This window comes from Carcharhinus amblyrhynchos, chromosome 4 (assembly GCF_965287045.1).
Source record: "Carcharhinus amblyrhynchos chromosome 4, sCarAmb.v2.hapA, whole genome shotgun sequence".
Lineage (NCBI taxonomy): Eukaryota > Metazoa > Chordata > Chondrichthyes > Carcharhiniformes > Carcharhinidae > Carcharhinus > Carcharhinus amblyrhynchos.
The window spans coordinates 40,511,327-40,530,268 of record NC_137327.1 but is presented as its reverse complement, the minus strand read 5'-3'; the positions used below and the strand labels follow the sequence as shown (position 1 = coordinate 40,530,268).

At 41.0% G+C, this 18,942-nt stretch overlaps 1 long non-coding RNA gene across 4 annotated transcripts in view; it reads left to right on the top strand.

The window, feature by feature from the left end:
• The window catches only part of LOC145341938 (uncharacterized), a 77,390-nt gene that overhangs the window by 9,518 nt on the left and 48,930 nt on the right, over positions 1 to 18,942 (top strand). For all 4 annotated transcript variants that reach the window (XR_013886471.1, XR_013886473.1, XR_013886472.1 and 1 more), the window contains exon 3: positions 1,252 to 1,300. This is a non-coding gene — a long non-coding RNA (uncharacterized LOC145341938). The remainder of the gene's footprint in view (positions 1 to 1,251; positions 1,301 to 18,942) is intronic.

The window sequence follows — 18,942 nt, the reverse complement described above, 5'->3', positions numbered from 1 at the left end:
TAGGCTAGTTGTATAAATCAAATGGCCACTATAAAAACACAGGTTCAAGGTCAACTGGAAGTCAGGAACCTCACAGATGGTAAAGTGAAAAAAAAAGTGAAAGGGGGGGAAAAAACAATCGTTGTCTTGTCACATAAAAATTCTGTGAAATATCTGGTGTGAAACACCCATCAGCTTCCACCAATTTTGTACAGAGTCTGTTTGCCTTTGGGCGGAGATTACTAGGTCTTTCCTTGTGCATCCTCCCATTGAGATTGCAGTAGCCCTCAAGGGAGGAGAAACCACCCAGATTTTTTTTGCTGTTAGTGTTTTATTTACGTCATAGACACCGCAGAGAAACCTGAAACTGATGTTGCTGCCACAAGTTTTTAAGGAAAATAAGACTGAACTTTAACCTCTAAAATATAATCAGCATCAACCACTTTTTCAGAGCCACTGGGCTCAGCCAGTGCTGGCAACATTTCAGGAAACAAATTTGCACATCTTTTTTTTTACAATGCAGGCGTCAAAGTGATCTTTATCTGCATTTTACATTCAGCATATTTCCCCAGGGACCATCACAACGCCTGTTCACAAATTGTGTTACTGCTGTTAGTTGTAATAATGATTGTGAAATCCATGATAATAAAATACAGGACACATGTAGCTGGGCCTTTTTTTTAAAAGAAAAGGAATATTGAGGGGGGAAAAAGACAAAAATAGAACTGACCTAACCAAAAATCAGTCAGCTGAAATTGGAACAGCCTGGCATGTGGGTACAGATTTGCAAGGTTTCCATTTCTGTGGCTCCATGGCTGCCTGTTACTTTGGTCCACCCATTCCAGGAACCAATCTGAATTCGGCAGCATTTACATCGCAACCGATAGCAGTAACTTTATAACCACTCACATAAGTGTAAAAGAAGAATTGTGTGATGCCATGTGAGAATGCCATTATACAGCAGATGTAATCAAATGCACACTCCAGTATTCAGCCGGGGCCTTATTTAACCACAGTTAACATGCATACGCAGTGTATAGTATATAGTGTGTATACTAGTAAGTAGATACGTCTCGGTAGTATAATCCAATATTCTAAGTGTATTTTTCTGTCGCACAGATGAAAATATTGCATTGAAGTTCGACTATTCTACTATGTTATAATAATAATAAAAAAGCTGAATTTTATTTGAGTAACTATTATTTAATATCACTGTCTGATATTTTGATGTCCTTACATTCATCTGACCTGCTGTTCTTATTACATATTCAGCCACGGGTCCTACTGCTTATTGATCTGCCATCCATTTCTTGAATAAAAGGTAAGTGCTAATAATTACAGAAATTTGCAAATGTTATACATTATTTTGATTTGTCTACCCGGCATCGTAAAATAAAGACCCCCCGAGAAGTGTAACATTTCTAAAATTAAAAAACACAAAACATTACCATTGGTAAAGCTATGTGTGCTACTTCGGTTTTATGTGACATGCAGAAATGCTGACCTCATGTACATGGAATAAGTCTGGGAATTGGCAGCAGTAATGGAGATGGAACATCACTGTGCTTTCAAGAGTGTGAAAGGCCATGGCTAATGAGAGTTACTGATGGCCATTTACATGAGCAAAAGAACAATTGAAGCACATCACATTTTTCTCATACATTATATGCCAGACACAAAGTAATCCTGAGCTAAAGACATTTCTGCCTTGCCCTGTCTTCATGCCATGTGATGGTATTCCACACCGCATGCATTTACATTAGCTATAGAGCTGCGGAAAATTCTGGTGCAAATGATAAACTATGGTGGAAGCTACAGATGTTCCAATTTTAAGCCACAAAATGAACAGCAAAATGGAAAACTTATATTTTAATAAAGCATAATAGCAGTGAGTTACAGTCTAGTAATTGAATTGAGTGGCTCAATGATAGATCATGAGATTCAACTACTGCCTTAAAATCACTGCTGTACTTTATGTTTAATATTCATTTTTTCTTCCTTATCTACAATTTTTGCCTTCTTTTTAAAAGGTGCCCAACTGTATTAATTTTTGACTCAACTGATGGCTTAATTCTGCATGTGCACTATCCAGTGTGATTTTGAGCCATAAGGTTTTGGAAGTGTCCAGGTTCATTCCTAATTCATACTGAATTAGCAGTTGTAGACAGGTTGGCAGTGGGGCCTCAAAGTGTCCTAGGCTGGGGAGGAAAAAAATAATCAACCAATGTGCCCTCGACTGACCTCAATTCAGTGATTGCTGCTGAAATGTGTGCTGATGTACTTAATGAGGAGAAGGCTGGGCTTGGGTTGTGATGGTGGCCCTATAGTTGAATATTCTCCTTAACCACCACCCCCCGCCCCCAACAGTCTTGACTCATGTTTGAAAAATTCCCATTTGAATGAGATACTGCAAAGATGTTCACATATGTGAAACCTTACCTAGAACAGTAAAAGGCATTCAGGATGAAGGGAATAAAAGGGATGGTAGCCAGCAAAAGTGCCTGGGCAACAGCCAAGTCCTGGGTATACTTTTATCTCACAGATAAAGAAGGAAATTCAGAGGATGAGTCGTGCTGCATCACTCTTGTGCATCACTTATCAGGCAGCTCAAGAATGGTTCTGGAAGCAATTCACTAGATGTCCACTGAGCAACACTGTCTCTGAGCCAGCAGTAAGTGACAGTAACTGCTGAATGTCATCAGGCTGTACCACCATAAAGCACAGTGTTCCACATAGCTATGTGCATTGATTAAAAATTAGTTTTTCTTCCTTTAGTTTTAAATATCAAACTTTTTACTTTTGTCAACTCTCTATAAAAAGGGAAGTTGAATGACATTAAAAGAAGATTATGCACACAGGCATTGAATAACTACCCAATGAGTGAACCACCAACATTAATCAGTTGGATTCTCTCCACCAACAGGTTAAACAGTTAAGTCGTTATTCCACACTTAAAATAATCAGCACTTTTCTTTTCCCATTTATGTTATTTTGTAAAGGCCTGTATTCTATATTACGTGCAAAAATTAACTTTATAACCCCATAATAACAGCCACCTGGTACTATTCAAACAGTCTGCTTTTATCAAAATTTTCATTTACTTTATGCTTTCATTATTCGAGCATGCTGGTGAAAACTTTTGTCTTAAAGGCAGTTTGCAGTTCCGGAAGATAAAAGCTGCTACAGTCAAATGGAGAATCTCAGAACTTGGCAATTCCTCTGAGGAACTTTGAACTATGAAAACAGAAATACAATACTGAAACCATGGGGTGACAGGAGCTGCACAGTAACAACAGTATCGCAAGCTAACTACCACAGCCCGCAACTTTTAAACACATATAATAAGGATTATAATTACATGCATTAATTAAAGCAAGCAATCCGTGATAGCCTTTACAAGGCTAGAACAAAGTTTCAAGCTTCAGATGTCTGTAGTAATCACTCAAACTTAATTCTCACAGTTTATGACATCATGTAAACCTCTCAATTATTTTGCAGGGTTGTAACACAGCGTCAGGTGTCTGTTATTCTAAGCTGTGAGTAGCATATTAAAGCAGGACAGATCTTGCATTTCTGGTGCTCGCTTAGTGAAATGAGTTTCCAAATCTTTCATTCAGTGATCTGGTGCCAAAGACTTTCCGTGCCTGGATGTTTGGCATGCAGCTGGAGATTTTCTTTTCCACAGCCTACAAGCGCTACGTATTAATGCTAACAAACCAAAATGTACTATGCTTCCTGAGTGATAGGGGGTGGAGAAGATGAATGGTGCAAGGTTGTACTTGGGTTGTGACCACATAAAAGCCATTTCATGACAGGTGGTTATATGCTAGGGAGACCTGCTGTATGCACTTGTGCTTGGCACAGTGAAGACAGCCATCACCAGGGTGACATTGTGTTCAATTATTTGTAAACCAGACACTGGCTTCTTTTTTAAAAAAAAAACTTTTTTTTAAAAAAGGAAAAACTTGTGAAATAAAAAGATTGATCTGAAGAGGCCAGGCTTCGGCATCAATGAACACCAGAGAACATTCTTAAACTGACAAAATAAATCAGCTCAGCACAGATGACGGCTCTCAGGATTTAACACCTCCTGACAAAGAGAGGCATTCTGGTCTCCTTCAAGGAAACATAGATAAAAATTTTGTTCTTCAACTCTAATGAGGCAAGCTCAGATATGAGTCAATAGAGCAATTCATTAACAAATCTAGTGAAATCCCCCAGGCACCAGGCAAGATGGCAGTGAAAGCGGATGTGTTGTGAAAAGTCCTCCTCCGGAATAGATGCCCATATGCTAAGGGTCAGAGAGCCGGACTGCTTTGCTCTGTTTACTATTCACTGAACACATATGGCAGTTAAGGTCACTGTTATCAGACACTTCTCTGTACACAAAACAAAATTTCCATATGGGCCATGAAAATGGATACGCTGTGCTCCCAAGCAGCTTCCCACGGCTTTCTTATTGTGCGGCAGCAGTTAGAAGTGAAGGGGTGTGAGGGGTTAGCTTGCCAGTCAATTGCACTCATTGCTTTGTGCGTCAGGCCAATTTAGGGCAAATCTGCGTCACTTTTTTCCCCCCTCTTTCAAACCCAAATGCTCATGTCAGTCTATTAGAACGTGATGGAAGTACTGATCACTGCCTCTTCATTTAAAGCCTTTTGAAAATACGATGACCTGCTGAAGAGGATTTTAAGAAGAGGGCCCTTCACCAGACTCTTTCAAATACACATAAATAAAGCCCTTTACTGGCTAGAAATGGCCTCTTAGATTTAGCACTACAGAGCGCTGAAAGCCACAACACGATTGTCATGGATATTACACGATGCTAACAACAACAGACCATGCAGACAAGTGTCGATATTAAACAAAACTAGACTAGACGTTTTGAAAACCCGGGATGCGGAAACTTGACAGCCAAATAAATCGCCTGTTTAACCCTTTAAAAGTAAATGAAGAGGGGAGAAAATTGCATCATGATAGATTTTATGCCTTTGAAAAATTCATGGCACTAGAAACACATCATTTTGCTTAAGGGTAAAAAACATAGAATTTTGGAACTGAGAAGTTGAAGAAGCAGCCTTAAGGAATACACTTTGGTGATTTTGAGAAAGCCTTTTCCAATGACATTGATATATACAAAAATTTTTTCTGATGGAAATTTGATACATTGCCATCATATAAAAATTGAGTTTTATCTGTTTGATTATTAAGACACCTGGTTAATGAATTCCACTTGATTCCCTGATAGTCACAAAAAATAAGCAAGCCACACTGCTTATGTCTTTGTGCAGTATTTACAATTTATATTGTCGGCACTTTTCCACTGGTGAAATCTGTAATTGAAAGATGCAGAGACACAGTAAGAAGTAAAAGGATTAGTAATGGTACAATAATTGTGACTAAAAGTTTGATCACGCTGCAGGCTACATTTAAGAAACAAACAGATACAATTGGTTGGACTAATTTTAACGTCATCTAACAAGCATAGACACATCTGGATTTTTTCCAAAAGGCATTAATGATTTTCTTTTCGGATGATGTTCAGGTTTGCAGAATCTGCATTCTTAATAAAAGTAACAGACGAACCTGTCGATACCAAAGCCATTTTCTTTGTTTGTTTATTTTTAAAGAAAATATTTTGCATGTTGAATTTCAAGTAGCAATCAATATACCGTGGCTGTTTGGAATAGTATTTTCTGTTCAAAAATTCATGAGACAAATGTTGAAAAGCTTGACAAAAGAAACCATGTCACAGGTTTGAGGAAAAGTTATATTGGTTTTATTATCGTGCGCACTTGACTTGAGTGCAGCATCATGACATATTTTGCCAGCCACAAGATTGTTATAATTCTAAATACCAATGTTCTGAACCTCTGCCCATGTTTTAACCATGTAGAACTCCATTTAATTAATTTAATTGATTCTAATTGTCTTTCAGGGAAGAGAGCTTGTTTTTTGCCAACTCGACTGGCAGTGAAAGGCTGCCTGCTTCAGCACTCTCTGTCACGCAGAGACACTCATGAAAATGCATGCTATTCCTCTAGGATATTTCAGTAATTGTGCTATTTCCTTAACCATTTATGTCAGGCAGTTGTTACTGGAAAACTGCGCTTTTGACAGTGCGGGTGCATTAAGTTATCCTCGGATAATTTTAGTTAAATGTTGTGCTCTGACAGCAAATTCTGTGCAATTATCAACTCTGTAAATGATGATGTAAACAAGCCTACATTGCTGCATGATTGTTATTTTGTACTCTCAGTAAGTACAGAAAATAAGGCAAAATCTTTCAGTGTGGCCCACAGAGGAGCCCACAGTGACATGGACTACCCTTGCAGAAAGAGTCTCTCTTACCCTCCGCAATGAATTCCCCCCACCTCTTGCCCGACTGGCCCCTTTTGGGCCAACCAACTTAGCTGCACTCTGGGGCATGTTCCATCTATGCTGCTTTAGGGCCTGTTGCAGTACCATCATTGGCCACCACTTCCAGTGGTGCTATGGGACTAAAGAGATGCCAGCAAGGAAACATTGATGGAAAGAATGCAGTTAGTTAGTCTGATTCATATTTAATCCTGTCAGAGCATTCAAAAATAGGCAAGCTGCAGTTGCTCCTAGCTTTCTCACAGGTGAACACCGTGGCCTTTAAATTCAGCCCACAATGCGCAACTGAACCACGCAGACCATGAAGTTTCTAAATCTGAGGGATAGTTAATAATGTTAGGATACTTAGCTGTTGACCTTCTGCTCCATTCCCACAGCTTTCTATTTTGACCTATTCTACTGAGCAGGCAGAAAGGATGCCTGACAGACATCAGTGAATTCCATTTTTAAATATTAAGATCCAACTCTGATGACATTATGGGGTCTGACTGCTATTTTAACAAGTGACCTGAATGAGAAAGACATTATTGTCTTTTCTTCTTGCTAGGTTGAAGCATATGGACCAGAAGAAAGTGGGTAAATTTTGAAATATTTATTTCCTTTCCTTCGGGAACCAGTACAGTAAGAATTATCATAGCTTAGGCTCCCTCTGCTTCAGTGGGGCAGCTGACCAGGATCTTGCAGAGGAGACTTGCAAGGAGTTAAAATGCCCAGGCTTCATGTTGCCATGACAGTGTGCTGCCTATTCCTCCATTGACTTGTATTGGGAATTACCTATGTGCACATTGGATGAGGGCCAAGCTGTGGAAGCTGGCCTGTCTGTGGAAGCAAAAGACTGGGATGAATTAACATCTTCAGAAAATGAGGAAGGTAAGTTGGGGGATAAAAAGCAATGCTTGAAGAATTGTATGTATGCATTTTAAGTTTTGCTGCATGTAGGAACAGGACATATACATGATTATAGAATCTATACAATGCAAAAGAAGACCATTCAGCCCATCAAGTCTGCACCCACAACAATCCCACCCATGTTCTATCCCTATAACCCATGTCTCTGGGTCACTAGGATGTGTTTAAACTCCCCCACACCTCCCCGCACATGTCCTTCTCCTGGACACTAATGGGCAATTTAGCATGACCAACCAAGCTAATCTGCATATCTTTTGGATTGTGGGAGGAAACCGGAGCATCTGAAGGAAACCCCTGCAGACACAGAGCGAATGTGCAAACTCCACAAAGTTACCCGAGGCCAGAGTTGAACCCAGGTCCTGGCATTGCGAGGCAGCAGTGCCATAATTACTGTACCACCATGCCACCCTCAACTGTATTAACTGAAAGACACTGTATTGGTAGTAGCTGTGGAGGTAACACAGACTTCGTGTTGGCTTTTTCATCACAGATTAGAAAATCAGAAAAGTTGAAAGAGGTAACAAAGTCAACAGTGCTACCTTCTCAACGGCCAATTGTAGCAAGAAAGCCCAGCCGCAGCTCTTTAATCCTGGTGATTAGCAATTGGGGAAATTACAGGTTTGGTAGTATTATTTATTCACCATTTGATAAGCAAACAATTAAATTATGAGCATTGCTGATAAAAGATTATCATTCATGAGCATAATGTATCATATTTCAGCACTGGTGCCTTCCAGAGCATATTTTTTTTCTTTTACCATGTTACTATATTGCTGATTTCCAAATTTAAAAGCACGAAGAAGTATTGCAAAGCAAAAGTAAATTTATATTGCTGGTTTAGGACTGGTTACCATATGATATGTACACTGTCTAGACTAGAGGATAGATGAGCAATTAATAGATTAGCATTTGCAGTGGTGAGAAAGGGATATGGACTGGAAAACGAAACACTTAACAGAAAATTACCCTTATCATGAAAAGGCAGTTGCTTCTCCATATTAAGGATGGTTGAGCAATACACACAAAATTGCTCACATTAACTGCTTATGGCTCGATTATAGAACAACCCTAAAAGATGAGGCTGAACAGTTTCCAGAAGGAAAAAACAGTAACACAGGGAAATAAGAACACTGATTCCAACTGTTTTTTCCTTCTGGGTGGGCCAAGATTTTGCGTTACATTTCTCAATCTAGATGCTTTATACTGTGGCCCAGATTAATGAAACTATTAATTGTCCTCATACAATCATCAGTTTCAAACAAAAACAAAAGACTGCCTTTCAAAGCCAGTTGCTGCTTTTGTAACAAAGCTTGTATCAGACGCCCGACATTTCCTTCCTCTGCCCCCTCCTACTTCTTAAAGAGACAGTTGCTTTATTAAAGCCCAACCACATCTTCTGTCTTGATCTTAGTCCTGCTTTGCCAACCAGCTGCTGCTTTCTGCCAGGAGCAACTGATTGGCAGCATCCAAATGAAGACTGATAGTTAAAATCTGGGCTTTTGACACTCCTGTGCAGGCTTGCCATCTTTCACCGCCCCCTCCCTTATTCCCCCAGAGGCATGGCGATCCCCTCCACCACTGACGCCCCTATCCCCATCCCCATCACCACCCTAGCTTTCCACTACAGTTAAAATTGACCTAGAGTGATATCATGGAACCCCACAGAACAGAAGGCGGTGAGTTGGCCTCTTGTGCCAGTGCCAAGTCTTTGAAAGGGCTGCTCAGCTTAGTCCCACATTTCAATTTATTCCCATAACATTGCAAAATAACTGTCTTGAAATGTTTGAAACAGCAAGAAAATTAAAACTCATGAAGACGATGTTGCATTTCCATAATTAATCTGTACCTAACCCAGTATATGATTTGGACATGATCACTTGTTACATATTGCACATTGCTAGATGTACAATCAATGGCCCAGCAATAAACTGTAGTTAGAAATGTCCTATTCTACTTGACAACTGCCATGTAGAATAAAGAACTGTTGGTGTCTATATTGATAAAAATTCAACCAGTATAAAGGGCTTCAGTTCCCTTTATATGTCACAGTTGCCTATATAGGGGGTGGTATTCTGGCCTTGCCATGCCTGGCACAGATCACACCAATACTGGAAAATTGTGTCCAGGCCGAAAAGTGGTTTTTGCACCTGGTGCTAAACAGTTTGCAATCATCCCAGTCCCTTTCTACTGGTGCAAATCAGATCACGCCCAGTATGGACGCAAGGCGAATTGGCATATTTAAAACAGCATTTAAGTATGTTTAGCGCATTTGACGCTGATTCTCCCAGCTCCTGGGATCGTCTGATTCTCGGGCGTGGTGCGACTCTGGCAGGAATCATGACCGCTAGCCAAGAACAGGCATTTTAACCATACTGGGGGGCTCAGAGGCCATGGAAGCCCCCAGGTGGTCTGGGTCATGGTTGAGAAGTGCCCTTCTGTCAGTGCCCACCTGGCACAGTGGCCACTTGGTACACTGGCAGTGTCAGATGGGCTGTGCTAGGTGGGTACTGCTAGTGTGCTGGGGCAGTGTAGTGGGGTCTGTGGAGTGTGTACTGAGATCATTATGGACCCAATGTCAACTCTGAGTCTCCCAGTCTGTTTGGCTTAGTTGGTCATTCTTGGCAGGGCCAGAGTGAAGGTTATGCAACGAGGGGGGGGGGGCTATGCAGGGGGGGTCTTGAAGGAGTGGGGCATGAAGGGGCGGAACATGAAGTGGGGGTCGTGAAGGGGTGGGGTGCGAATGGGTCACATCGGGATCGTGAATGGGGACTCGCTGGGAGGACCCTAATGCCCCAATTCTGGCAATTCATGTTGGAGACAGATAGAAAAACATGCCACTGATGGAGGCCGGGGTGGTGGGGTGGGGGGGGGGGGGGGGGGGGGGGTGCGGTTGGTGGTGTTCTGATATCCGTGGGTGAAGGCAATGTGTCTCCCAGTACAATGTGAAATCAGGTGTGCTTTCAAAATAGCACCCAATCGCTCTGCAGCCAAGCTCACTGGCCTGTTTAGGCTCCGCCTCTCCCAGAACTGGCACGCAACTCACCACTCTCCCATGTGGGACATTTGCAATCCAGACTGTGCCAGACAGACTGGTGCGAATCGTTCCAGTTTTCTTGTCATTTTCACACCACCATTTTTTGGGAAAATTCTTCCCATAATCTTAAAGGCATCAATGTTATCTAATCTATACTGCTTAAACTTCTGTTCCTGTAAAAAAACTTGGGAAAGCCTATACGTTTGTGGTATCTGTGAATGATACTTTTTTTTATCAATTCTGGTACCAACTGTACTGTCATTGGCTTATCAGTCCTCCTGTTTTTCTCTAGGTGTTTTTTACTTTAAGCAATGTTTTCCTCCCTATCTTAAATTAAGTCAACTTTTCTCCCTCCTCTTCTACAGACATTAATTAACTCTTTGCTAGGGGTAATTTTTTACCAACACTGAGATGCGTCATTATTCTTCTTATGTAAACCCATATAGTGTGCTTTCCAACTCTTCAATAGACAACCAATTCTGTTCTCACCTGATATCCACAAACATATTTCTCCAGCAGGATAGCAATCAACAACTGGAACCTTGACTGAATTTTCTCTGCTCTCTCACCCAGACATATTATGGCCAACTGTGGTGCCCATAGTACTGCCCCTGCTGAGATCATTATGGACCCAAGGTCAATGCTGAGTCTCCCGGTCTGTTTGAGTCAGTTGGTCATTCTTCAATTAGCTAAGTTCAGCAGTTCTTTTAACTGGAACTTAACTGTGATGTGCATTCAATAATGCAACAGCCTCAATCTTAAAAAATGTCCACTCACCCAATGAAGGAGCAGTGCTCCAAAAGCTCATTATTCCAAATAAACCTGTTGGACTTTAACCTGGTATTGTGAGACTGCTTGCTTAAGAAAAATGAAAAACTTGCATTTCATTGAATCATAAAATCCCAACAGTGCAGGTGGAAGCCATTCAGCCCATCGAGTCTGCACCAACTCTCTTGACAGACTGTCTTACCCAGGCCCTCTCCCCCTCACATTCACCAGGGCTAACCCATCTAACCTATATATCTTGGGATACCAAGGGACAATTTAACATGGCCAATCCACCTAACCTGCACATCTTTGGATTGTGAGAGGAAGCCAGAACACTTGAAGGAACTCCTAAGAGATGCAGGGAGAGTGCACAAGCTTCACACGATCATCCAAGACTGGGATTGAACCTGGGTCCCTTGTGCTGTGAGGCAAAAGTGCTAACCATGGTGCTACTGTCATCATTGATGACAGTTGTTTAACCCAAAGTGATTTACAGCCAATAATGCACTTCTGAGGGCTGTGGTCCTGTTGCAAAATATAGAAACAGTGGCAGACAATTTATGCACAGCAACCTCTCACAATCAGGAATATGACAATGGCAAGAAAATCTGTCTCTGAGATGTTGATTGAGGGATAAATATTGGCCCGGGCGTTGTTCAAACAGTAACAAAGATGATCCATTTAAAAAATGCCACATTAAAAAGTATGCATTTTAGTCAACTGTAATCAAATCACCACAGTGAAAATATTCTCAACTTTTGACCATTCTGGCCATCTTTTTAACTGGATATCCTGTTTCCAAGTATTGGTCCGCTCATACATATATAGCATATACCAAGGCATAGCTTACATCCACTTAAGGATCTTCACTGAAACCAGGCTTGATGTGGATCTTGCCACTGAGTAAATCTGGTGATGTATGATATAACAAGAGTGAGCAAATCTATTGCTCTTCCACTTTCAATTAATTGTTCTTCAGGTTACATATTCATCTCACAGCATGGCATTTTCCTGAAAGTTAGCAATTCATTGTTTTCCAAACACTATCTACTAAAGCAACTTCAATAGCTAAAACAGAATTTTTAATGTGTCTTAATGTACTTTGTTTGCTTAAATTTGGGATGTAGATTGCAGCCTTCATTGTTATCTTTTATTGGAGAATAATAATGCATTTTGTATTCTCAGCAAAAGCTGTGAGTTCTAATACTGTGTTGCTTGATTGTATTCTGTAGCACATTATTATTGAAGAACAATTTTACTGCTAAAGGTTAGGCATGATGTATTAAATTGTCTGTTTGTGGTGATATTCAAAGCAAAGAAAGGAAAAACCACATGGGTATTATTGCAATGCTGCTTATGCAGCCCTCAATATGGAACCTTTATTGTTTCTGCGTTTGAGAGAATTACTTTCTGATTTCCAGTAGCAGTTCACATTGAACTTTCAAATCAGAAGTGATTACTTCCAGTAGTATGGAGGTACCTGCAGATGTGGCAGCATCCAAAATAGCAAATACAAATGAAATTTATATTATCACAGTCATTTAACACAGCACACTGTTTACTGCAAAAGTTCCCTGAGCTTTCCAATGTATATTACATTGAATTTAATAAGTCATTATAGGGCGTTTTAATCCAATAGAATATTTCTGCATGAATGGGCTTCTGCAACCTCCTTATTATAAAGGATAAATTCATGTTTAATGTGTAATCATTACAAAGGTAGGAACATAAGCACTTGGCACTTTTAATACTTTCTCTAAGATACCATCCTGTAGAATGGGTTTTTTCTGATCTCTCACTATAACTTTGGCAGGGCTTTGGCAGAAACCTCAGCGACACAGCTAAAACAGCTACTCACACTATTTCCCCAGGGCTTCTACCGATCTTCCATCAGTCTTACGGCAGGAGATTGGCTGAATCCCTAAGGAAACTCTACCTTCATAACCTTTAGTATCCTAACAGCTTCTTCATAGAATCAATGTCAATATTCTCATGATATTGAAACTAGCTTCAGAGTATACTGAAATTTCAATGTTGGTACTTCAGTTTCCAGAACAAAACACATTATGATGCATGAAGTAACCATAAGGAATTATAAGTTTTCTTTTTTGTCAGCGGACTGACGTGATTCCAGGTGTATCCTCAAGGCAGAGCATACCAATCAAAACTAAAGAAAACTGATGGTCCATCACCTGTCAATCAAAAATAAAGTATTTCTTCACTGGAAATTCTTAACTATATTGCTGAGCTAAAAAAAACTCTTCACTGAAATCAATATCAAAAGGAGAAATACATTTTTGTGGACAATTTATAAATCAGTATTTTGTTATTTTCCTTTCTGCTGTTTATAGTAATAAAAGGTTCTCACTTACTTCTGCACTTCAAGCTTAATATAACCACCGCTCAGAATGTCCCTGGGTGTTGGGGGAAAGTTTCCTGGTCTCCTGCATTAGTTTTTGTGGAAATGGTTTAAATTACAGTTTATGTGGATTGTCTCAAGGTTTCCACCAATCCCTGCCAAAACTGCAGAGGAGAACCCTGTGGAAATTATTCTCTTACATATTTTACTCATTAATTAATTCCAACTATTTAGAAGACTAATTGAGAAATCACAATAGCCAGAAATGCTAATACATCCACTCTAGCGAGGAAATTTTCCATCCCGCCCATAATGGGAATCGTAGCAGGCAATGGGCAGATCATGCAAAGGTCCGTTGATCTCAGGCAGGATTTTCTGGTTTGTGGGGTTGGAAAATCCCACTTGAGAGATTGCTAAGTTTATTTGGTAAGTACATGTCAGCTTGTTACATTGGCTGAACAATATTCTACCTTTGATTACTGTTTTTGAGGACATCACATCCCAGTTTCTCCCAGAGTATTTATAACACACACGTGACCTTGTCATTCAGGTGAGAGGTTAAGAGATTGTGTGAAATGAGCTGCACATCCTACAGTTTTACATTGTGGATTTTTTTTGTGCTTGACCATATTTAGTTCATACAGTTAGTGCATCATGGTTGATTAAAGGCTGTGATTAGTATTCTATTATCACTATTTGTACTATAGTTGTAGCATTTTGGTATGTGGCCGTAGGCCCAAGGAGCAAAACAGCTATTCTGTAAGAGTGCACTGATATATCCATCAGTGCTATGAGACATATATCTCAGTAAAATGCTTACACATGGTACGTGTGTCATCAAAATAGAGACACACAACTTTCAACATCATAAATTACATGTCTATCAATATATCGGATAATCAGATTCTTGCAAAGCTTTCCATGAAGAGCAGCTCTTCCCTCCCATGGACTGGATTTTCTAGTAGATGTCAGGACATTGATGTTAGACCTTAGGTGGCCCATCTTGTTAGTGTATTCATCAGTACAAACTTCTGAGAAACAACATACTTGGCCACCTCCATGCTTGCTACACTATTAAGAACAGTGGGAAGATTCCTGAGGCTGCAAGCTTGATCAGAGGGCAAGCTGCATTGTCAGGTCAGCAGTCTTACACAGAGGCACTCTTATATACCTGCATTGAAGTTACAAATCAAAGAGGCCCAAAGCCTCTAGGGCCTATTCTCAGTCAAAGTTTCAGCCTTTCATCCCCAAAGTTCCTTCAAGGAAGCATGAAGTTTCCAGCACCAATGTTCTCCTGGTGCTGTCAGGTGATGGCCTTAACTGTGGCCTCCACGCATTGAGTGAACAGCTCGATGTCAGTAAAATACCAGCACTGGCACAAAATGGCCTCTAAGTAGCCATAATTGGGCGACTGGCTGTTCATCTGGTTCCCAATCTGCCCAGAGAAAAGTCACCTGGAGGCAGGAATGCATTGGGCAGCCAAGCGAATACATACTTTCCCAGACCCCCACCTCCACCTTGGTCTCCATGTGGCTGGAAGATCCCAGCCCAAAGTGTCCAATTCACAGTCAGATTCTTTTGAAAATGAGTTTCTAGATATGAAAATAAGACATGTTAGGACGATGCTCTGAACAGTTGAATGTCTGAAAAAAAAACACAAGAGCCCATAGGCCAGAATTGTTGGGCAGAATCTTGTGCTCTCCAAGACTGTCCATCTTGTGGGTTTGGTGCTGGGGGCATTTAATCAGATGAGAGGTAGCAGTTGGGGACTCTGCCACCTTCTCACCTCAACTCTGATTGCAGTCTCCAGGCAGGAGTCCCTCTTTCAAAAGCACTCAGTACCGAATGGAGGGACCTGGAATTAGGAACAGGTGGCCAGTTGAGAGCCGTGCCACCTGGCCTTGCTGCCAACGCTTGCTCCGTTCCCCTTCCCTGTGAACCCCTTAGCATAATCGCACACCTGTTCCTGGACCCTTCCTCAGTCCGAAGCCTCAGGTGGGTTTCACACAAGCAGCAGCCACTGCATCCCCAGTGCAATGCTGAACACAGAATAGCTGCTACCAGAAAAGCTCTCAGAGGGCTGAATTTTTTTGTGCCAATGAGGCACAAAATGTGACAGATCTTCTCAAAAGAAGCAAAGCAGGTCAAGATTCCTGTCCTTCCAAAAATTCTGCCCATTATCTCTGATTTAAATCCTCATTTAGCAAGCAGTCAATTTGAATTTACTGATGCAGGGAATAAAAAGATTTTTAAAAAATTGTACTATGACATGATTTGAAGGGAGCCACATCAGCTATTACTCCACTTTGTGGTTTGTACATCATGAAAGCGGGTAACTAATGCAAACTTAATGCTGTCTGTAAACACCCTAGATTTCAAGTGATGTTAATCGTTTGGGTAATGGTATGCATGTTTCTGCTCATGTTCCAAGTAACAAAACCTTTGTGTGAACGTTTAGGCCAATGTCTCCTTCATTCAGGGTTTCCAATGGGATGCCACTCCTTGCATTCAACAATTGTCCAGAAGTAGGTCCACTTTATTTGCAAACACAGAACAACAAATAAATCAGCCCAAATGTAACAGTGCCAAATACAATGACATAGTGAACTCTGTTGGGTTTTTCATAGATTGTGAAAGAGACAGAATAATTACATTTTTTTAAACCTACCATGCATGGTTCCCTATTTCTCACAAACATACATCCCTACCCTGAATAATGCATTCCTTGTGCAAGAGTCAAGTAGAATTCAGAACACAAACATGATTCTGAATCAATTCCAATCAATTTTCAAATACCCAACCATTGCACAATTTAAATCATTTAAAGCCTAATTTAATCTGCTTTTTCAAAATACTATCACATTTGTGCCCACTGTCCACACTGTATGCACTTTGTTATTAGTTTCTCTCCAATATAACCAGTGGAAGATGTAATATTATAAAATGTGAATAAAGCTACACTGAAACAGTGTATGATTTCAGCTGGAATATCTCGAGTTGTCCAGCTGTTCATACTCCTTGACCAAAATTGTTGACTACTTGAAATCAGCCTGGAGAAAAGAAACCACCTTTTCAATGCTGCAAACCACCTTCACAGACCTGTCTTCCCTACCCCTTCATCCCCACCAAAACCTTGAACTCAAAATGTGATCAACTCATGGATTTTACTGGATGTGCAAATGAAGACAGCAAATTGACAATGTTTGTTTTCTTTGGCTGCCACTGAACATCCCCACTCCCTCTTTTTCCCTGAACTCAATCATTCTCTCATCCTTCCCAATATTTGCAGCACCATTTTCCTTCAGCTCACAGATCACTAAAATCCTGACTAGCCAGATATCATCTCCCCATGCTTACCAACCTCATCAGCCTGTGTTTCTTGTTTTGCCCCATCCACACCTCTTTCAAAGTTGTCGTTGTTACTATCTTCAAGAACCCCGCCCTAAACAACTTCACTCTCAGTATTGCCCTATCTTGAACCTGTGCTTCCTCTCTAAACCCCTCAATGTGATATTGCCTTGTGACTTTGCTCCAAACATTCTATGATTTGCATCCGTCTGTTCTACTTATTTTCCCAAAACTGTAATGGTCAAATTCACAAGAAATGTGCTGAATTTTACACCTTCCATCCACCAACCATGGGATCATGCCAGTGGCACAATGCCTCTAACCTGCCCCCCCTCACCATAATGTGGAGATGCTGGCGTCAGACTGGGGTAAACACAGTAAGTCTCTCAACACCAGGTTAAAGTCCTGGAACTTTCCACATACCTGACGAAGGAACAGCATTTCCAAAAGCTTGTGGGTTTACTATTAAATAAACTGGTTGGACTTTAACCTGATATTGTGAGACTTCTTACTGTGTTCTCTCTCACCCATCCATGGATCAATTATTGATCATTTAAAGATCTCATCCCACCGCCATTGGGATTTTAACTTTAGCAGAGGAGGCCAGTTTAAAGTATCCGGGCCACCTAATAAAACCTGGTAACATCGTGGCGACTTCAGAACTTGCCTCCTATATGGGCCCCATTGTATAACCCCATCTCTTGTGTCTCCCCTCTCCCTCCCAGCGCTGTCAATCCAGCAACCCACTTACTTGTGTCTGCCAGCCTGGCCCTGGAGCTTACCTTCATCCTGGCCCTTTCTTTCCAAGGGACTGCCTGTAGTCCAACAGTGGCCACCACTCTTGATGGTGCTGACTAGATAAGGGAACTGCCAACCATTTGATTTCTCAGAAGCTCTCAGAAGGAAGGAAAGAGCAAATTACTGCTGATGCTGGAATCTGAAACCAAAAAAGAAAATGTTGGAAAATTTCAGCAGGTGTGGTAGCATCTGTAAGGAAAGAAAAGAACTGATGTTCCGAGTCCAGATGACCCTTTGTCAAAGCCTCAAAAGAGGAAACTTCTCCAATAGAGTGGAAGGCCTGCCTCAAGCCAATCAAAAGTCCAACATCCATTAAAAAATGGACTCGTCTCTGACTTTTACACTGGAGGACGTGAAGCAGCGACTTCACCACCATCCTCTCCACCCATAGAAAATTACAGCTCAGAAACAGGCCTTTTGGCCCTTCTTGTCTGTGCTGAACCATTTTTTGCCCAGTCCCACTGACCTGCACTTGGACCATATCCCCCCACGTCCCTCTCATCAATGAACCCGTCCAAGTTTTTCTTAAATGTTAAAAGCATTTACCACTTTATCTGACGGCTCATTCCACACTCCCACCACTCTCTGCATGAAGAAGCCCCCCCTAATATTCCCTTTAAACTTTTCTCCTTTCACCCTTAACCCATGCCCTCTGGTTTTTTTCTCCCCTAGCCTCAGTGGAAAAGCCTGCTTGTGTTCACTCTATCTATACCCAACAAAATCTTATATGCCTCTATCAAATCTGTGTAAAATTCAGTCCAGTTTCTTGTGCATTTATGACCATGACTTCTAATAATCCTCTGCTGCATTTGACACTTCAACACTCATTTTTATCTAGTCCCTCTGCTGTGCTGTGTACCTTCGGGGCATTGATCTCTCTGATTTAGTTCTGATCTGACTCAATATAAGCACTGTATTATTGCCAATAGTCTATCCTCCTTTGTCTGAGTTGTTATTTCTAATGGATCTTTGGATCTTTCTTTGGTCCTTCTTCTTCACCATCAGCACACCTCCTCTTTGGGACAATATTCGGAAATATAGGATCACCTTCCATATTATGCTGATGCCACCAAACTCAAACTTGCAGCCCGCCCCCCACCCCCCCACATTGTAATACAGGAAAATATGGTGACCCTCTTGGAAAAGCTGGTTCCACAAATAATAATGAGACAAATGAACAGTTAAGCTGTTTTTGTGGTACTCGTTGAGGGGTAAACATTGATCATGACATCATTGCTGCCCTTCTTCAATAACCACCTTGTTTCCAGGTTGAATGGCACCATTCTGATGTTGAACTATTTCACTGTTCTTTCCTTGTTGCCCAGTCAGAATCCTGGAGCTCCCAATCTAACAGCACGATGGGAGTACCTTC